Here is a 21675-nt window from a genome sequence, read left to right on the forward strand (position 1 = left end):
ATTAGACAGATCCGAGATATAGATATGTCCTTAGGGAAGGAAACCTGGAGGGGAGAATTACAATGAGCTACTTACTCTATCTGGAGCAGCACAGGCGAGTAGATAAACACATATTATTGGTCTGATGCTGCTGAAAAAAGTCAGTAATAAAGTTAAGACCTTGACTCTCCTTCTTATGTGCTACGGTGGACATTAGGGCAGAGCTAGATAAATTCAAATAAAGCCATGATTTGGAGTTCTTAAAAATACATCAATACATTTGCTCCATTGACTCAGCTTCTTGCTTTTCACTCAAGGTTTCATTTTTTTAAAATACTTAGTATGATTATGCATGAAGTGATATTAATTTAAAATAAATACAAAGAGGTCAAAACTCATGGGCACCGATGTATTTGGATCAGTCAAATTTATGATAAATGAAGATAGTATTTGTCTCCCTTTGGAAAGGAACATCAATTTCTCTCTCAGAACCTATGTCAGTACTTACATATCTAAAATCACAAGAAGACAACCACAAACATAGGTCAAGTTTTTCAGATAATCAGTGACATAAGAGCGTCTAAATTTTCTTGTTTGGAGAATCTTTTTTGTGACATGTCAAAGTAAAAATCAGGCAGCGGTCAAGATTTAGTACGTGCGTGTCTCATGCAGATAATGTCCCTGAGTCCCCTGCCTCCAGTTCCATTCCAGCAAAGAATATGGAGTATGAATACTCTTCACTAAAATATGTAATCATAATAGATAATTAGCTTTACATTGAGTGAGACTTAATTCCACAGGGCAAGACCTTTATTCAAGACACAATATTGGGAAGGAATACTATTGCAGTGTCTTATCATAGGACCTTGAAATCCTAATGGATATTTTGTACTGTGGTGAAAATTAGGGCATTTGTACTGAGGGAAGAAAAAGAATTTCCTCTACTTGGCATTTTTTTATGAAAAAGAAGAAAAATATAAATCACAAAATGAGTCCCACATTTAAACATTACTAGTTTACTGTATTTTCCTTCTAAAATTAGATATTCTGGATTAATTTCTGATATTTTTTTAAAGGAATCTTATTTTAGAGATAAGAACTATGGAATTTTCATAGTATTAGAATTTTTATTAAATTTTGAGTCTGTGATCATCAAAACACTAAGTTTTTCCATATAAACCAACATCAAATCAGAATTCTCCATTTGTTACTCATACTTTGTGCAGGGCTTTAATATTTATGCTAGCTAAATTTTTATTCTTTCTAGCTTTAGGGTATTATTCCACAAGGCTGAGATATAATTTTGAATCTTAGTTCTGTCAGCTGCTGAATTAGATCTCCTTCCTCTGATTTTAAACATACAAATAAAACTCTTAATTCTCAAGAGTCATATGTCCTCCCAACATAACGATCAACACTTCAGCACTTGGAATCATCAAAAATTTTCATAATATATCATATATATCTATATATTTATATATGCATGTGTGCTCAGTAGTGTCCAGCTGTTAGCAACCTCATGGGTTGTAGCCTGCCAGGCTCCTCTGTCCATGGGATTCTACAGGCAAGAAAACTGAAGCCGGTTGCCATTTCCTTCTCCACATACATAAGTATTATAAATTAAAATGTCTTAAAAGGTGTGCACAGATAAAATGATGACTGCTGAGGGAAGGAAGGCATGTAGATTGGGTGGGGTACAGGATAAGCGTGTTGGACAAGAAAGTTTATCCACATCTATAATGTTCTGTTTTGTTTTTGTTTTTCTCACAAGAAAGGTTTTCAGGTATTACGTGCATATTAAAAAGGAATTTTAAAGAAAGAAGCATAATAAGACCACCTCACTTCCTGCTCAAGCTTCAGTAATTTTCTGACTAAAGAAGCCAAGTAAGTGCACAATTAAAAAAAAATCACTGGGCTCACCCCAAAGATTAGAGTGGACACTGATTTTAAGGACGACTCCTCTTTCACTGTTTTAGTGTGTTCATATTCTGAGTCTGCCCCCAGAACTATAATTCCATAGTTCAATAATATATTAGAATATACATAACAGTCAAAAAAAAGCAAATCAAACTTCCTCTGGACATTGGGTCAGAGAGCCTTGGGAAAAGTATATTAGTGTCAAAGCTTATTAGCCTATCAACCTTGCCTCTTTGAGACTCAGGTTTCTCATCTGTAGGATGGAAGAACAATGACTACCATACGTTTGAATAGGAAAAAGGAGTCCAGAATGGCGGTGGCTAAAAGACAACGAAGGGGAAAGCCTGCGAAAACAGAACAAAGGAAGGTCTGAGGACTGGAGTGAGGACCTCAGGTAGAACAAAGAGCATTCCTGGCTAGCCCAATTTACATAGGGCAGGCCCAGGGGGAGGAAAAAACATATAAAAAGAGGAGCCAAAGGGCCAGGGGTCTCTCTCTCTCTCTCCCAAGCGCATGCTCATTCTCTCTCTCTCTCTCTCTCTCCTCTCTGCATCTTTTGGGTCGACATGCCTTCACGTCTCAAGGATGTATTTTCCTATATTTTCTAAATAAAACTGATATGTCCGAGAGCTATAACATGGTCTGTCTGAGAGCCGAGAACTATAATACGGACTGTTTGAGAGCTGTGATGCACCAAGGGCTTTAATGTCCGTTGCTTCAAATTTTTGTTGTGACAAGAGAGACCGAAGAGATTACACTCCCCTGACACTATGGTTTATGTTTTTCTTTCTTATTCATATATATGATTTTGGAATATATTGCTCATACTTGAGATTGTATGTAGGAATCAGTCCATTGTATTCCACTAACTTGAACCAACAAGACAAAACCATAAAGTGAAGGACTTCCCTGATGGTTCAGTGGCTAAGACTCTGTTCTCAATGCAAGGGCCTAGAGAACTAGATCCCACATGCCACAAATAAGAGTTCACATGCCACAACTAACGATCCCACATGCGCCAATGAAGATTGAAGGTCCCTTGTGCCACAACTAACTGGCACAGATAAATAAATTAAATATTTTTTAAAATCCATAAAATGAGAGCACACGATAGAGGTCCTGAGCAACATGGGAATTCAGGGAAGGGAAAATGCATTTGGGTTGCAGTGATAAGGGGATGGTTGAGATATAAACTGAGAATTGAGTTCATGGAGAAAAGGATCAGTAATACCTGAAGAATTCCATGGACAGAGGAGCCTCGCAGGCAACAGTCCATGGAATTGCAAAGAGTTGGACATGACTGAGAGATTGAGCATGCACACACGATCCAAAGGTGCAGTTGTTTAAACATTCAGGGTCTGAGATTTAGTATTCAGACTTGTCAGGTTGGAGAGGAAGGTTGGCAAAAGAAAGCAAAGTTGAGAAACAAATCTAGACTCTTCTTTTAATTAATTGAGATAGCAACATGTTCCTTTTCTTGATTTACAATACAATACACTTGTGGGCAGGTGGAGACATAATAGGCTGTGTTCACACAGTAGCTAAGCAAACTTATTAAAAGTTAAAAAAAGATCAATCATTTATAAAGTGGTACCAAATGCAGAGTAATTGGCTTGACTTTCTTCCTTTTTGTCCTTTCAGAATAGACTGAATTTACGAATTGCTTGGGCATTTGTGACCTACAGTTTGCAAATCTGGCAGCGCATTAGAATAATTTGGTGAGCATTTAGAACTATCCATGCCTTGGTCTTGCCTTTAAAAAATCTAACTTAACTGGTCTGAGGAAAGACTTGAGAGTCAAACATTTTGGATAAAATCAGCTATAAGGATATATTGTACAACACAGGGAATATAACCTATATTTCATAATAACTATAAATGGAGTGTTATCTTTAAAAATTGTGAATATTAAATACCTATAACTTATGTAATATTGTATATCAACTAAACTTCAGTATAAAAGATTATAAAAAAATGCCTATAGCGAATGCTTAATAAAAGTTACTTATGATTAAAAAAAAAAAAGCACCTTTAGTGATTCTTATGTGGAGTCAGAGTGAGATCCCCTTATGTTGTTTCTGCTTTAGTTGCCTAGTGATCTTGTTAGAATGCAAAGAGTCAAGGGGCTGGAGTTTTGCATTTCTAATAGATCCAAGTCTATTCTGAAGGTGCTGGTCTGGGGGCCATGCTCTGAGTAATGAGTCTGCAGACAGTCCTCTGTTCAACTGTAAATGTCACATGGATCATAGATGTCATGATTTGACTCAACTTCTCAGCTGCTTGACTAAAGCACACCAATTCAGTTCAAATAAACAAATCAATACTCTGACCAAAATAGCATGTATATAAGCGAAGTCGCTCAGTCGTGTCTGACTCTTCGCGAACCTGTGGACTGTAGCCTACCAGGCTCCTCCGTCCATGGGATTCTCCTGGCAAGAATACTGGAGTGGGTTACCATTTCCCTCTCCAGGGGATCTCCCTGACCCAGGGATCGGAACCTGGGTCTCCCGCATTGCAGGCAGACGCTTTAACCTCTGAGCCACCAGAGAAGCCCACACAAATGTATACATATATACACTATTGTTGCTTAGTTGCTAAGTTGTGTCTTACTTTTTATTACCCCATAAACTGTAGCCCACCAGGCTCCTCTGTCCATGGGATTCTCCAGGCAAGAATATGAAGTAGGTTGCCATTTCCTCCTCCAGAGGATCTTTCGGACCCAGGGATTGAACCCATGTCTCTTGCATCTGCTGCACTGCACACAGATTCTTGACCACTGAGCCACCAGGGAAGCCTTATATACATACACACACACATTAAATTATGTGCTAAAATCATCTGAAAATAAACCACTAATATTTCCCAGAATATTCTCTTAGTAATAGTTAATAGCTTTAAGACAACTTTAGCATTATCTTTTATGAGGAATGACTTTCTTCTGTAAAACATGAGGGATATTTTAGTTCTTTTCTGATGAAGTACCTCTGATATAGGATAAAACTGGGTTAAATTGCCAAGATATTAGACACTCATGCTGAAGCTGTCACAAGTGATTTTCTTTTCTATCAAGATTCTGCCCAACAGAGTTAAAAACTAGAAATGTCAATATTACATTAAAATGTTATTATCAAGTATACTCCATGTGAAGAAACCATTTCTCCAAAATTTCTCTCAGTTATATCTTCATGTTAGATGCTTACAGAAAGCCCTGCCCTTAGAAATGGAGCTCCAGGACACTGCTGGGAATAATGATAAAATGATTAGAATTTTTTCAGCATTATCATTGAGATATGGACCAAGATGATGATTTTTATACTGTAAAAAAATGTCAGAAAGAATCAACTATGTCTGCTATTTTTCCTTTTTAGTGTCCTTTCTCTTAATACTTCTGCTGTATTTATCCCCCAAATTATTTCCCCAGATGGTCACAGAATATAATAGCTTAAAATAATTCTCATCATTATCCAATGTATTTTGCACATAAAAGCTCCCTGAAACAACAGTGATCCATTTTTTTCCCCTAAACAATTCAGGGTTATTTCATATTTTTTTTTAGAGTGTGCAGCCAGAGTAAGAGAAATTATTCTTCCATTTGCTTTTTAATGTACTGTTCTCAGAAATCTTTTGATTGGAAATAAGTGTTCTTGGGTTGCTTTATATTAAAGATTGCATTATAGAAGTGTTAGGTTTGGAGGGAATATTAAAGGATGTGTTGAAGACTCCACTAGATTTTACATGTGGTTTTATTTTCACTATGTTTTACTATTCTACTTTTGCTCTGATATGCAATACTGCTGACTTTTCACCTGCATTTTAATTTTATAGTTCCTGATGGAATGAACTTCTTAAGGTCAAGGATCCTGTTATATTAAGCATATCCTGGCATAGAGTTTATACTCCATAAATGATAAGTGAATGAATGAATGTGTGGTTTGAGAGCCCTCCACATCATTTAGTCTTCTTATTCACTCATATTCATTAATGGATTTTCTTAGGAACGGGCTCTGTTCCACTTGCCTTCTCTTCACCCCTGTAATAGACTATTGGTTTGTTTTTGATCCTTTACGAGTTTCTTTTAAAAAAATCCAAGGCACAGAATAATTTTTGTTTGTTAATGAACAAACTTAAACTGTGTCTATAGTGAATATTCACTGCTTGACTGCTTAGGATTCATCCATTTTTCCTCTTCACTAATACTCAATAGCTATGAGGTTTTCCTTTGGGGAAATTTATCACTGTCATTTTACAGAAACCATGTAGATTACATGGGACTGATGAATACCATTCCTCTCTCAAATTTCAGGTGGATTTACCTTGGCATAAATTTACCTCCATAGGTCACAGTGATTGGACCAGGTAATGTCTTTATTAGCATATGACTGTCTCAGGAATGAATGAATTCCTTCAGATGTGATCCAGTCACCATGAAGCTCAACATATAGGTCTGGAACCTGAAACATAGAGACCCTGTTGCTCTGGAAATTGTAATGTGTGTATATGAGCCATTTTACAATAGCCATTCTGCTCCCATGAATGAAGCTACATTAAAGATAAAGCCAACAAACAGGACAGAACTGAAGGACTAATAGGAGTATAGGAGTTGGAGTCCTAACTGAACTATGCCTGAAACCTTCCCACCTCTGGTGTTCTCAGTTAAGTGATTCAATACCCTCCCTTTTATTGTTTAGGCATTTTAAATCACATGATCCTATTACTTGTAAAATAAGTCCTCCTAACTGATGCATGCATACTGTAAAGTGGGTTTGCAGGAGGAAGTCACCAAATGCAGCCCAAACTCAGCACACACTTTCCACAAAGATTTATTGTCCTCCAATCAGTAAAATGTTTTAATCTATGTTTCATCAAAGATTGGAAAAAGTGATGTAGTTCTTCCTCTTAACACTACTGGAGCAATTATACTCTGTTAAGATTCTAATGAATTTGGGGATGTGTCACAATTTTGGTTCAATTTTATTACAAATATTAAGAGTTTATGAAACTGCCTGTGCAAGGCTGTGATATATCTGATAGTGTCTACAAGGTTGAAGATGCCATCTTGCATGGTTTCCTCACAATTGCTCTGAGAGATTTTTCTGATTTGGTCTGTTGAGAATAAGGATTAATGCAAAAAAAAAAAAAAGAGAGAGAGAGAGAGAGAGACTATGCTAAAGATGTGGCTAGGGCCTGATTATTGAGGATCTTTTCAGCCATACTAAGGAATCAGGGGTCTACTTTATAGACCATGGGCACCAGCCGGCAAAGGATAGGCAAGTGGGAGAGTGAAGGCAGGGAGATCAAGTAACAGCAGTTGCCAAAATCCAGCTAAAAGATGACGAGGACTTGATCTAAGCTAGTAGCAGTGGAAATAGAGAAACATGGGCAGATATAAAAGAGAAGAGAAAATCAAAATGATTTGTTTATTAGCATAGCAACCCACTCCAGTATTCTTGCCTGGAGGATTCTGTGGACAGAGGAACCTGGCAGGCTACAGTGTATGGTGTTGCAAAGAGTGAAACACAACTGAAGCGACTTAGCATGCATGCATGATGAAGAGCAAAGACTCGAGGTGAAGTGACTTGAACAACTGGATGGATATCTGTGGCATTCATCACATTCATTAAAATAGCATAGAAGGAGGAACATTTGATACTAAAAGAATATAGCTGCTGAGTCATATGTGTGATTATTTGTTTTATATCTGTGTTCCCTGTTCAAGACTAAATTCCATGAGAGTGAAATTCTGCCGGTTTTACTCACAATACTTATCCCAGTGTTTGGCACTATGGAAGATGTTATAAAAATACCTGTTAAAAATGTAAATGAAAAGGTACCGAGTATTGAGCATCTCCATATAGATAGTAACTCAGAGCACAAGAGTAGGGATAACATCAATAAGCAAAAGTATGTAGATAAAGAAGATAAAGGAGGTTCTTAGAGGACTCTGAGAAGTATCCACATTTAGGACAGAACACACAAATCTGACCAAGATGGCCATCCAGAGAAGTAGGAGGAAAGAAAGTCTGGCTGAGGGAGGGGGAGTTCCAAGAAGGAAAATGTGGACAACACAGGGATTTCAAATAGGAACTGGAAAGTGCCCACTGGATTTAACAACAAGAATTTCACTGATCAAAGTGATGAGGATGAGGATACCAATAAAAATAATCCACCTGACAATTACCGAACACGAACAATGTACCAGGCACTGCTCTAAACTGTCCACGTTAACACATTTAATACTTAAGACAGCCCTAAGAAATAAATGCTAATATTACTCCTACCTACAGAGGAGGAAGCTGAGACTTAGAAGGCTATTTTAATAGAGTATGAGATTGATCCCTGGAGAAGGCAATGGCACCCCACTCCAGTACTCTTGCCTGGAAAATCCCATGAGGGAGCAGCCTGGTGGGCTGCAGTCCATGCGGTTGCTAAGAGTCAGACACGATTGAGCGACTTCACTTTCACTTTTCACTTTCATGCATTGCAGAAGGAAATGGCAACCCACTCCAGTGTTCTTGCCTGGAGAATCCCAGGGATGGGGGAGCCTGGTGGGCTGCCGTCTATGGGGTCGCACAGAGTCGGACACGACTGAAGCGACTTAGCAGCAGCAGCAGCAGCAGATTAATCCCAGGTTGCAATGTGCTGGGTTGAAGAAAAAGTGGGAGACAAAGAAAGGGAGACAGAAAATTAAGACACAGATTGCAATAATTTTGACTATTAATAAAAGGAGGCTGTATTTGGACTGCAGAGCATAGTAGAGGGAGAGAGTTTTTAAGGTGGACCAGATTTGCAGTAGTTTAAATACTGATGATGAGGAACTAATAGAGAGGGTTGACTTAAAGATATGACAGGGATTTCTCAAATTATTGAGAATCTCAAATTATATTAGTGCAGTCCATGAGAAAGCATATCCTGGGAGAAGCAATCCACCCTGGGCACTGAACGTCCTTACATACTTTATGTCAGATCATTCTTTACCCAAGCCATTTTTCAGGGCTGTGTTTGCACAGAGAGAAAAGCTAACATCTCCCCTGAGAAAACAAAGTGGCTTGTTTCCACTAACTCTAAAAGTGGTGGATTCCCCAAGCTCAGTGTTCCCCTTGTTTAATGCAGCCAGCTGATGTGCAGGCATCCATAATGAGCCCTTTGTGCCACTGCTCTGGGATCTGGGGGCACACGGGGAATTGACACAGACATACAAAGCTCTGCTACTGGCTACGCCAGGAGTAATAAGGCCCTTTGTTTCTGACCCTGGAGCCTCATGTCTTGTGCCACCATCTATGAAACAGTTACAGGCTAACTGGTTAGTGTATAGTAGGGTATTGTAGAATCTGAGACCCTGCACACTTCATAATAGTACACAGAAACGAAATCACACGCACACAATCACCTGTTACTCTGGGTTACAGTGAACAAGTCCATCTGAGCAGCAGCAGAGATGTTACTGTTTTCTCCTGGTTTCTTCTTATGCCTGATGATTGCTTGTAGTCTTGAAATGATTAGTAAAGCACAGTACAGGATAGATCCCTTATCTTCCTGGGCCTGATTTGATAAGCTGAGCCTTTGTGTTAGCTCAGGAAGGAAGAAGGAAAAGATATCATGCATGTGGGCCCTCATGAGATTTTAATGAGCAGTGAGAGCACAAATACCTAATCCAGGGAACCAACAATTTTACTATATTGTTAGCTCCTTGAGGACAGAAATGGTATATGTTTGCTTGTTGCTATATTTCTAGTATTTAAGGCAGTGTTTGTCATATAGTATGCACAATAAATATTTGCTGAAAAGGAGGGAAAAAACTGGACTTCCCTGTGGTCCAGTGGTTAAGATTCTATGCTTCCACTGCAGGGGTCACTGGTTCAATCCCTGGTCAGGAAATGAAGATTCCACAGATGAAAGTGAATATAAGTAATGGGTAGATAAAACTGCAGAGGGAGAAGGCTCAGCAAAGAGACTGAGAAAGGAGAATCAAGAAGGTGGAAAGGAGCAGACATTGTGGAATCCTGGTACCCAAGGAGGAATGTCTTTTTAAAAGGGAATGAACAACAAAATCAATGCTGCTGAAAATCAAATCAAACGAGGACTGAAAACAATCTGGTGGATTTGTAAATTATAAAGTCTTTCTGCCACATAGTAGAATGTGGATAGCAAGTTAGTCTTTGGGGATGACTATTTTTTACAAAAGGTTTTTCAGAGTCCAGAATAATCTATTCTTTCTTCTTATTGAAAATAGAGCTTCCAAGGCCAGACTCTCTTGGATCTATTATATTGCTGCTTCATCTATAACGCAACCAATATCATCCCTGAAGACCACAGTGTGACAAGCCTCTGGTATATAGTGATACAATATTGTTATCATAGTTTCCCTGTGAGGGGCTGCAAACAATGAAAATAAAGCACATACACAGAGCCTACTGAAAACATGAGCTTGACATACACTTAATGATATGCAAAATCATTTCTGTACTTTATAATGTCAAACACAAATGGCAAAGAAAGGTGAGTGAGCCAGTAAAACAGAGCTAAACAAAAATTCATCTATCAATAGTTCATTTTGCTGAGTTACCTTTCTCTATAACCACTTCAACCCACAGTCCAAATACATTGATTCTCTTCCAGTTTTCAAGAAAAAGCCAAACTCACTATAGGCTGAGACCTAAGGATATTATTTCCAGAAATGGATAAGGCATTCACCCTGGGCACTCAGTTAGAAAAAACAGAAACATTTAGCCAAACTCCAGATTCACTCTCTATAATGAAAGGTATGATCCTCTGAGAGATTTTCATCTTTTGGTCAGTGACTGGTTCTGCTTCTCCTTTTTTCCTTGGAGGTCTAACATAACTCTAGCATTTAGATGCTATTTAAGTTTCCTAAATGAATGGTGAATGGAGACACATCTAGAGAGTTAGAAGAGGGGCCATGGGAGAAAGGAGGGCTAGTGCAGGGCTTGGAAATCAAAGGTGGGTAATGAAAAATGGTTGGCTGACTGCCTGCTTGACTGAGATAACTGGGTTGGTCTAGAAATTGTTCAAAGACCTTGAAATATCTAACTCCTAGGGTCACAAATGGAGAGTGGGGGGCACCTGGCTCTGAATAATGTAGAAATCACTGCTTGAGAGGTGCATCTTTTCCTAAGTGTTGGGATACAGGACAGAATACACACTGGGGTTCCATTAATAGAGTATTGATTAACTGATTGATCAACTGATAGATACATAGAGAAATGACAGATGGGGAACATTTTCTCTCCCAGTAACTGTATGAGTGAATGGGAAAACTTTTCTAGGAAAGTGAATATGAGGCTGGATTCTCCTCCTAGAGTGGATTTTGATTAGCTTTATCCTCATATATCAGACTCAAGGAAAGAGTAAGATCTCTTAATGGTAGTGAGTGAAGGAGACAAAAGTTGAGGCGGCCAGCACAGAAACTAGGAGAGTGCCTGCTATGGGGCCTTAAATAGCTCTAGATTCCAGGGCAGCTGATAGACTGGAAAGAGGATTCAGAAGCTGGGAATTAAGACTCAGAAAATGAGCTCACCTCTATTCCTTCCATTACCTCTGATTAACCCTATCCCCTTTTAGTCGACTTCATTTCTACACCCCCAACCCCAAAGGTCAAACTAGCTAAAGGGAACTGGCTATGTTTAGTATACAGAAACCTCATGATCCATGAATGGGAGTCTGATAGAAACTGTGCTGAGTTGATATTATGACTTTGGAGGGTTCTAGTCATGATTTTAGTCAACAAAAGAGTCTGAAATGCAGTACTTGGATGCAATCTCAGAACTGACAGATTGATCTCTGTTCGTTTCCAAGGCAAACCATTCAATATCACAGTAATCCAAGTCTATGCCCCAACCAGTAACATTGAAGAAGCTGAAGTTGAACATTTCTATGAAGAACTATAAGACCTTCTAGAACTAACACCCCAAAAAGATGTCCTTTTTATTATAGGGTACTGGAATGCAAAAGTAGGAAGTCAAGAAACACCTAGAATAATAGGCAAATTTGGCCTTGGAGTACAGAATGAAGCAGGGAAAAGGCTAATAGAGTTCTGCCAAGAGAATGTACTGGTCATAGCAAACACCTTCTTCCAACAACACAAGTGAAGACTCTACACATGGACATCATCAGATGGTCGACACCGAAATCAGATTGATTATATTCTTTGCAGCCAAAGATGGAGGAGTTCTATATAGTCAGCAAAAACAAGACTGGGAGCTGACTGTGGCTCAGATCATGAACTCCTTATTTCCAAATTCATACTGAAATTGAAGAAAATAGAGAAAACCACTAGACCATTCAGGTATGACCTAAATCAAATCCCTTATGACTATACAGTGGAAGTGAGAAACAGATTTAAGGGACTAGATCTGATAGACAGAGTGCCTGATGATCTATGGATGGAGGTTGTTGACATTGTACAGGAGACAGGAATCAAGACCATCCCCAAGAAAAAGAAATGCGAAAAAAGAAAAATGGCTGTCTGAGGAGGCCTTACAAATAGCTGTGAAAAGAAGGGAAGTGAAAAGCAAAGGGGAAAAGGAAAGATAAACCCATTTGAATGCAGAGTTCCAAAGAGTAGCAAGGAGAGATAAGAAAGCCCTCCTCAGCAATCATTGCAAAAAAATAGAGGAAAACAACAGAATGGGAAAGACTAGAGATCTCTTCAAGAAAATCAGAGATACCAAGGGAACATTTCATGCAAAGATGGGCTCAATAAAGGACAGAAATGATAGGGACCTAACAGAAGCAGAAGATATTAAGAAGAGGTGGCAAGAATACACAGAAGAACTGTACAAAAAAGATCTTCATGCCCCAGATAATCACAGTGGTGTGATCATGGAGTTGGTGATGGTCAGGGAGACCTGGTATGCTGCAGTTCATGGGGTCTCAAAGAGTTGGACACTACTGAGCAACTGAACTGAGTCATGATTTTATCTCAATGCAACATTTTTCTTTTCTTTCCCCTGAAACAGAGCTTCTTTCTTGTGGACTGGGGTAACATGAAGGCTGTTGGCACCCATCTGTCCCCATGACCACCATCAAACTACAGGACTGGAATAGAACCCCAGCTGGGAAAACCTCAGAAGAATTCCATCTTCTGAGCCACATGGTTGGGCTTCCCAGTGGCTCAGTGGTAAAGAATCTGCCTCCCAAGCAGGAGATGCAGGTTTTGTCCCTAGGTTAGGAAGATCCCCTAGAGATGGAAATGGCAGCCCACTCCAGCATTTTTGCCTGAGAAATCCCGTGGACAGAGGAGCCTGGCAGGCTACAGCACGTGGGTTCACAAAGAGTCACAAGTGACTTAAGGACTAAAATAACAGCAGGAGCAACTGCATGGTTAGAGTAAGGAAGGGCATGTGACCCAGATGAACTAGTCACCAGTGAGTTTTGCACAGGCAACAGAGGAAAGAAGCACGACTTTTCCTGTATGATGCTTGAGTTTTTCTTTACATTACAACATCTTGAGTTAGCATTATATTTTCATCAATGTAAATTGTGTGCCACTTCTGTTACCTTTATTTCTTTTCTAGGAAAATTTTTTAATTAAAATGCTAGAAATAACTTATTTACCTAATTATAGAATTCAAAAGAACCTTAAAAGATAAACAAGTCCCAACTCTTACACCATAGGAATCCCTTCAACATTTTTAACAAATGGCCATTCATACTCCGATTACAAAGTTTCAGCTGCACAGAACATACTGTTTTATCCTTTTTCTTACTTCCTACTCTTCCTTTCTTCTCCTCCCTGTTGTCCTCTTGTATTTATGTAACCTTGCGTGTCTGTGTGTGTTACTTGCTCAGCAGTGTCTGACTCTTTGCTACCCCATGGACTGTAACTCTCCAGGCTCCTTTGTTTATGGAATTCTCCAGGCCAGAAACTGGAGTAGGCTGCCATTCCCTTTCCCAGGGGGTTTTCCCAACCCAAGGATCGAACCCAGGTCTCCTGCATGGTCGGCAGTTTCTTTACCGTCTAAGCCACCAGGGAAGCCCTTATGTAATATTATCACATACGAAATATTTGGAAGATAAAAATCAATAATTATGCATTTTTTCCATCAAAGTTATTTTAAAACAAAAAATTATAAACATAATTGTACAAATAAAATAATGTGACATTTTGCTACTTTACTTTTAGTAAAATTGGTCCCCTTCTTTAATTTGCATTATATTGAGAATAAACATTTTATATTTGTTTATAGGTTATCATTCTTTTGGAAAAATATGTATTTATGTTGTACACCCATTATTAAATTACATTCTCTGGTTCTTTCTCTGTACCGTTCCTTTTCTGATGTTTACCTAAACAAGTACCATTTATCATAAAATATTACACACTAAAAATACAATCTTTTTTTTTCAGTTTTTTTCTCCTTTGCCAACAGCTTTCAACCAAACTTCCAAGAAAGATCAATTTAATTTAAAGTGCACCTCTAGACTATCCAGGATTTAAGCATTTAATTAGAAATCCATTAAAATAATTGTATTCCCTTTTAATGTAGTCACTTAACCTGTAGTTAAAAGTGATTTCTATTATTATAAAATAGCTCATATATAATTTGATGTTATATTGCTTAAATTTATCTCAGAAACATTAGCGCTTGTAAATTAAGTAGAAATGTGCTGGATTCAAACCCTGAAGTTCCTAGTCACAAAAATTGGTGATGTTATTTAAAAGTCCCAAATGGAGCAAAACAATATTCCCTTCCCTTATTTCTTTATTTAATCAAAGCCAAGTAAACTGGGACTGGGAGAGCATAATTTAGTGATTTTCCTTCTTAAAATTAAAAATCATCTGAAAAGATTTCTTTCCCGCAGAATTGACTTCTTAGGGAATACTTACTGATAACTTAAAACATATATATTCATCTATTTTTGGTTGTTCCGGGTCTTCCTTGCTCTGTGCAGGCTTTCTCTAGCAGCAAGCAAGGGCTCCTCTTTGTGATGGGGACCGGGTTCTCACTGTGGCGGCTTCTCGAGTTGTGCAGCGCAGGCTCTAGAGCAAAGACTCAGTGGTGGTGGTGCATGAATTAGCTGCCCAGCAGCATGTGGGATCTTCCTGGACCAGGGATCAAACCTGTGTCCCCTACATTGGCAAGTGGATTCTTAACCACTGAACCACCAGGGCAGTCCTACTGATGACTTAATATATTGTGAGCAAATTTGAATGAGTAAAATTAAACATAAAGATAAACTCAGCATTCAGAAAACTAAGATCATGGCCTCTGGTCCCATCACTTCATGGCAAATAGATGGGGAAACAATGGAAACAGTGACAGATTTTATTTTGGGGGGCTCCAAAATCACTGCAGATGTTGATTGCAGCCATGAAATTAAACAGTGCTTGCTCCTTGGAAGGGAAGTTATGATCAACCTAGACAGCATATTATAAAGCAGAGACATTACTTTGCCAACAAAGGTCCATCTAGTCAGGGCTATGGTTTTTCTGGTACTCACGTATGGTTGTGAGAGTTGGACTATGAAGAAAACTGAGCGCCGAAGAATTGATGCTTTTGAACTGTGGTGTTGGAGAAGACTCTTGCAAGTCCCTTAGACTGCAAGGAGATCCAACCAGTCCATTCTAAAGGAAATCAGTCCTGAATATTCATTGGAAGGACTGATGCTGAAGCTGAAACTCCAGTACTTTGGCTACCTAATGCGAAGAGCTGACTCATTGGAAAAGACCCTGATGCTGGGGAAGATGGAAGGTGGGAGGAGAAGGGGACGACAGAGGATGGGATGGTTGGATGGCATCACCGACTCAATGGACATGAGTTTGAGTAAGCTCTGGGAGTTGGTGATGGAAAACAGCCTGTGTTTTGCAGTCCATGGAGTCGCAGAGTCGAACACGATTGCGTAACTAAACTGAAACTGAAAACATAAAGATAAAACATTCTGTGGCCCCAACTGGTCTTTATCTAGACCAAAGCTTTGAATCTTTATACTTTTTGAATGTTTCAACACCCTAGGACCTAGATTATTTCCCACTGTGACTCCAAACTTTCATTTACTTTTTGATATATTCCTAGTGACTCTTCCCCTCTCATTTCTCTGTGACTCCAGGCCCTCATCCAGCAATTCCTCATTCCCTAGAGACTTCCCATACTCCTCTCCACCCAGCCAGGATCTCACACTGTCCCCAGTGGCTCTCCAGAATCCTTTCCCAGATCTCATCCCACACCTACTATGCCAGTTCTGAATGGCAACCACCATCCAGGAGGGACCAACTTATCCATTAGACACAGTGCCTAGAACCCATAATGCTTTCCGATGACCACATAAATTTTTTTACTAGGGTAACCTTTTAGGTAGAAAAAGTATTCTAAGGTAGAATATTTATATCATTGTAATCATAAAATATACATTTTTCTAAGACTGAAAGGGTCCATTAAGGGAAAAATGCCTTAGGTCCACAAAAATCATAATATGGCTCTATCATCTGTTTACTCCGCTTTTCCTCCAAAGACAACAACCAAGGACAGCATTGATGAAAGAACTCTCACAAACAATTTGGCTTATGCTGATGCTTCATTGAATTTGACAGTGAGAATTCTAAGCTTTTAATATGACCCACACACAGGCACTTGTGCATGCACACACACGGGCATGTGATAACTGTAATGGCAAAGGGCATTGGGCTCAGAAGGGTCCAATATTTAGGGTTTAATGTTCCATGTTCACCATCTGGAAACATCTAATATTATTAATGTTGGTGTTTGTGTTTTGTAAGTGAAGGTATATGAGACAATAAGGCAGAATCCAGAGACCTGGAACCTCAACTCATGTCTTCTCATCTCTATGAAGTCGCTTTCTCTTTGGAATACTTCTGCCAGACTGCCCTTCCCGCCTCCACCCCACCATCCCCATACCTAGTGACCAGTGCTCCTCTCTGCTCCCCTCCCCACTCAGTAAAGGCCTGACCATGGGTTGGGAGAGGGTTAAGGGTTTGGGGAACAGTTTCCATGACACTTTGGTGCGTTTTAGCAGCAGCTGGTCACAGTTCAGGCTGACAGCCGCAGAGCACACCTGGAGGGTGAATTCGTAGGGTTGAGCCTCCCACTCAGCTCTGATCCAACACTGACCACGTCCAAGCACAGACACGAGGTTTGCTCATCAGCATTGGGTAGGGCTGTAAGCAAGCAGGATGGAGAGGCTGGCTTTCTGGCCCCCAGCCAGGCCACTGTGTGAGTTCCCAGGCGCACACATGCTGAGCTGCACAGAAGGACAACAGGCCTGTGTGAGTATCTGCATTTCCCCAAGTATCTTGTGCCCGGAAGCACAACAGTAAGTAAAAAACATCCTAATAGGATGAGAAATTATGTTTTTAAAAAATAAAAGCCTTATATTTCAGTACCTATAATATTTTTTCTTACTTTTTGAACAAAAACTTCACATTCTCATTTTTGCTCTGGACCCTGGGACTTATGTAGGTCGCCCTGCACACATTTCTCAGGTTCCAAGAGCTGCACTTTTTTGATCTTATTGTGAAACCTGAGCTAGTTGATGAGAATCTCTTTGACTTTTGTCTTTCTGTCACAAAATGCCTCCTGTTTCCACTTCTTTTTCTCTTCTTTTTATGGGTTCTAAAATCAGTTTCTCTACATGATGCCTTCAGTTGGATTCCATTTCCATCCGTTAGGCTTCATAACATCAACTGTTCTGTTGAGCTTACCTCTTCCTCTCTCCCTTGTCATCAGTTGTTTTCCCCTGTGTCTTCAATTTTCTAACCTCTCTCTTAACCATTCTGCTGCTTCTCCAACTCTAAAAGCCAGTTGAAGTTGGCTCCAATTACTGTCTCTACTTCATTGACATCCTCTGGCAGTTTAGCCATCACTCATCATATTGCTAAAACTGCCTAATCAAAGGTTACCTGAGATGGCTTTACAACCATGGACATAGTAATTTGTTGCCTTTCTTTTGTATTTTATGTAGATTTTAAAACATGATGTAGAGCTATATATTCTGACATGGAAAGATTTCTATCGTATATGAAAAAACAAGAATTGTACACAAAAGAAAACTCCATTTTTGTTTTTGCTTTTTAAAAGGAATATGAAGATACCTAGGAGGCTATACATCAAACAAGCAGTGTTAACAATTTATCATTATATGTTAATATTAGTCAATATCAACTTTGTCAAAGGAAAGAAATCCTTTAAGGAAAAGCACTGTGTTGATGCTAGAATAAGCAGTCTCAGAGTGTCCCAGGCATATCTTGGGGCAACATATAGATGTGACAACCTATGTCAGATGGCTAGTGCCTGGGATGGGACCTCTAGGCACCCCCTTGGAGCCCTCCAGGCCTGGGCGTCAGCTTTGCAAGCTCAAAAGGACTATTTGGGTTTCCACAGCCAGAAGATATTTGTCTGTGGGGAAATGATTAAATTCAGAATGAGTATATGGGTAAATCAGAATTCAAGTATTCTGAATTAGAATGATATCACCTGCCTTGCAGTATGCCTGAAAATGAGGACCTAGTACTCTGGACTTTTCTATAGATGTCAAGAATACTGACCACCTCCAGGCTTGGTTCTCACTCCTCCCTTGGATTTGTTGTCCCGGCACTTCAATGCTTCTCTCTCACTTTCCTGAAGACTTCTTCCCAGTTCTGGGTATTTTCTATTCTCCATCCTATTGCTCACCAAAAGGAAGTTTAACAGAATGTCCAATAAAGATCTGAACATATCTGAAGTTGGAATATTCCATTTTCTGACCTACAAGTAATGCATGCTTTTCAGAGTAGAAACTGTAATTCTCCATTGGGATTAATACTGCTTTTTTCCTAAAAGAGATTTCTTCAGAGTCTGTACTCTTTTATTTAAGAAGTCCTTCAGGAATCTCAAAATCAATAAGGTAATTAAAATGCAGATACTTTTGACTGAGACATGAAATGTTCAGTTTAGCCATGTAAATTAGATGCACTGGCAGAACTGTACTTCTGCTATCACATCAAAAAATTGTAGGTTAAGTACTTTGGCCAAAATCTGACAGCACTGATATTTAAATATCAAAGCCAGGATTCAAACCCCCCAGTTTCTGATGCTGAATCCAGTGCTCTTTCTCCTTCATACTATGCTGCCTACAACTATTCTCATGTGGTCTAAAATAAACGACCCCTAGCCCTTAGTATAATATCTTGGGCATAATAGATAGCCTAAGAGAGATTTATTAAAAAGTGAATGATAATATACATGAATATAAACAAATGTACTCACATTGAAAAAAAGATACCTTGTTTAACATAAAAGAGATCTAATAAGACAACTTGTTTATCAAATTGTCTTCAATCCAAAAGAGTCACCAATGCCAATGATACAGTTGATAATGTTAGGAATATTCCAACAAATGTCACAGTATGGACTTAGATTTAAGTCGTTCATTTTAGAGAGTGGATCTGATTTTAAAAGGGAGAACTCTATTAGCACCTGGTGTGACAGTACAAGAAAATACATTTCCAGGTTTATCATTTAAGACTTTCTGACTGTGGGCAAAAGACATAGACGAGATTCTCACTGAGAATTGAACCAGGAAGAGAAACCTGTAGGGGCTGAAGTACATTAGTAAAGAAAACATGCGTTCTGGCCCCCATGCTCTTTCTTCGCCCAGTGTTCTGAACATGATTTTTGTGGATTCACAAAGGCAGCACAAATGAAAGAGATGGAAAAGTACAGGCTAGTTACATTCAAAGGGAAGCAAAAGCTGTCTGGATTCAGGCTGATAAGGCTGAATTTGTCTAGGGATGGATTCTCTTGAAATTCGCACTTGATGCTCAAGAGGCTGTACCAGGAATTATCAGCGGTAAGAAGGCACTCTAATTTAGCTTATGAAGCAGTTATTGCTCTGGTTGAATGGACATTGATTAGAAATTGGAAGAATGTGCTCCAGTAGGTCAGGTTTTTATAATGCATGTCTCAAAACTGGGAAGTTTAACCCCAAATACAAACTTTATTTAAAGCTAGGCTTTAATTTTTAAGATTGCACCTGTTTTTGAAGAACCTGGTATTTATATTACACATTACACAATGTCAGAGAGGAACTTACAGTCTCAGGAAAAAAAAAAAGAAAAGTACAGAAGAGGCTGCTTCAGAGAAAAGAAATATATGAAAAAGAAGGATTTAAAAGCATTTCTAAAATAAAATAGGTCTATTTTATAATTAGTATTAATATCTAAATAACAATGCAATATTTAAAGTTTTGCAAAATTTAACCATCAAAAATGGAAAAAAAATGGAAAAAAGTATATTGTGCTGATCTTAGAAGGAAATAAAATTATCCACCTATTTAATAAAAACTCACTGTAATAAAACAGATAAAAATAGCTTCAACAAATGATTATCTCCATGCTTTAAACTGGTTAAAAAACTGCTAAAGCAACCCTATGGAATACTATGCAACAATTTTTTATTTATTTATTTATTTTTATTTTTATTAGTTACTAATTAGAGGCTAATTACTTCACAACATTGCAGTGGATTTTGTCATGCATTGACATGAATCAGCCATGGAGTTACAAGTGTTCCCCATCCCGATCCCCCCTTCCACCTCCCCCTCCACCCAATTCCTCTGGGTCTTCCCAGTGCACCAGGCCCGAATCTAAAGTTATATTTGAATGGGAATAGAGATACAGTCACAGAAAACAGATCTATGGCCACTGCAGGGGTAAGGAGTGGGTGTGGCAAACAGAGAGAATCACTGACATATATCAACACCGTGTATAAAGCAGATCGCTAGTGGGAAGCTGCTGAACAACCCCGGGAGCTCAGCTCTGTGCTCTGTGATGACCTAGAGGGGTGGGATGGGCAGGGTGGGAGAGAGGCTCAGGAGAGGAGATAAATGTATACTTACAGCTGATTCACACTGTTGTACAGAAGAAACAAACAAAATAATGTAAAGCAATTATCCTCCAATTAAAAATAAATAAAAAAATAAATAAGTGGGCTGGCATGAAAATATGTTGATGTCATAAAGTTAAGTAAGAGAAAGAGGAGAGAGATAAAGTTCCTGAACAATATATATGGCAAGATATGAAGGTGTTACATATGCATATACATTTATGCAAATGTTTATAATCTATGAACATAACATAGATATTTTCATGCAGATGCATATACATGTATGTTTTTGCAATGCTTAGAAGAAGACCACTAAGGATGAACATAGTACTGTTTCCAGTGATAAAGTGGTATCATCTAAAGAGAAAAGCAAGCACAGAGTTACCAAACAGAACTGTACTTTCTCTTTATTTATACATATTATAATCAGAATGAATCACTCCCATATTTTAAAAATTACATGCATTTTGTCTCCAAAACTGATAACTGAAATCACCAATGGCACCTGGCTACTAATCTCTATTTATCAGACAGTGAATGCATTACATATTCTATATTTAATATCATCACTACCACTAAACCTTGCCTAGTGTTTCTTTAAACTTCCTCGGTAACTTAAGATGGCTCACTTAACAAGCCTATATTACACATTTCAAAATTTCTGAACTTAAAATTTCTGAAAGAGCATCAATGTTTATGCTATATTTAAGATTCTTCAAACTTTTGATATAATTCTAGAACAAATGCTCTTCTTTCAAGGTGCTCTTCTTTCACATGTAACTGCTACAAATGCATGACAGAAATAAATCACAGCTGATCACTATAAGGGACATGAGATTTTAAGGGGTGTCTAGCTATTGTTGTATGAAGGTTTTACCTACAAATTCTATAGAAAATATAAAGATCAGAAAAGAACCATTACATATAATTCAAAACCGATTAC

At 38.6% G+C, this 21675-nt stretch overlaps 1 protein-coding gene across 1 annotated transcript in view; it reads right to left on the bottom strand.

Annotated features, from left to right (window-relative positions):
* The window catches only part of LOC136172965 (EGF-like and EMI domain-containing protein 1), a 559648-nt gene that overhangs the window by 86916 nt on the left and 451057 nt on the right, over positions 1-21675 (bottom strand). The gene's annotated exons all lie outside the window — the stretch shown is intronic.

The sequence above is a fragment of the Muntiacus reevesi genome, chromosome 8 (genome assembly GCF_963930625.1).
Source record: "Muntiacus reevesi chromosome 8, mMunRee1.1, whole genome shotgun sequence".
Taxonomy (NCBI): Eukaryota; Metazoa; Chordata; class Mammalia; order Artiodactyla; family Cervidae; genus Muntiacus; species Muntiacus reevesi.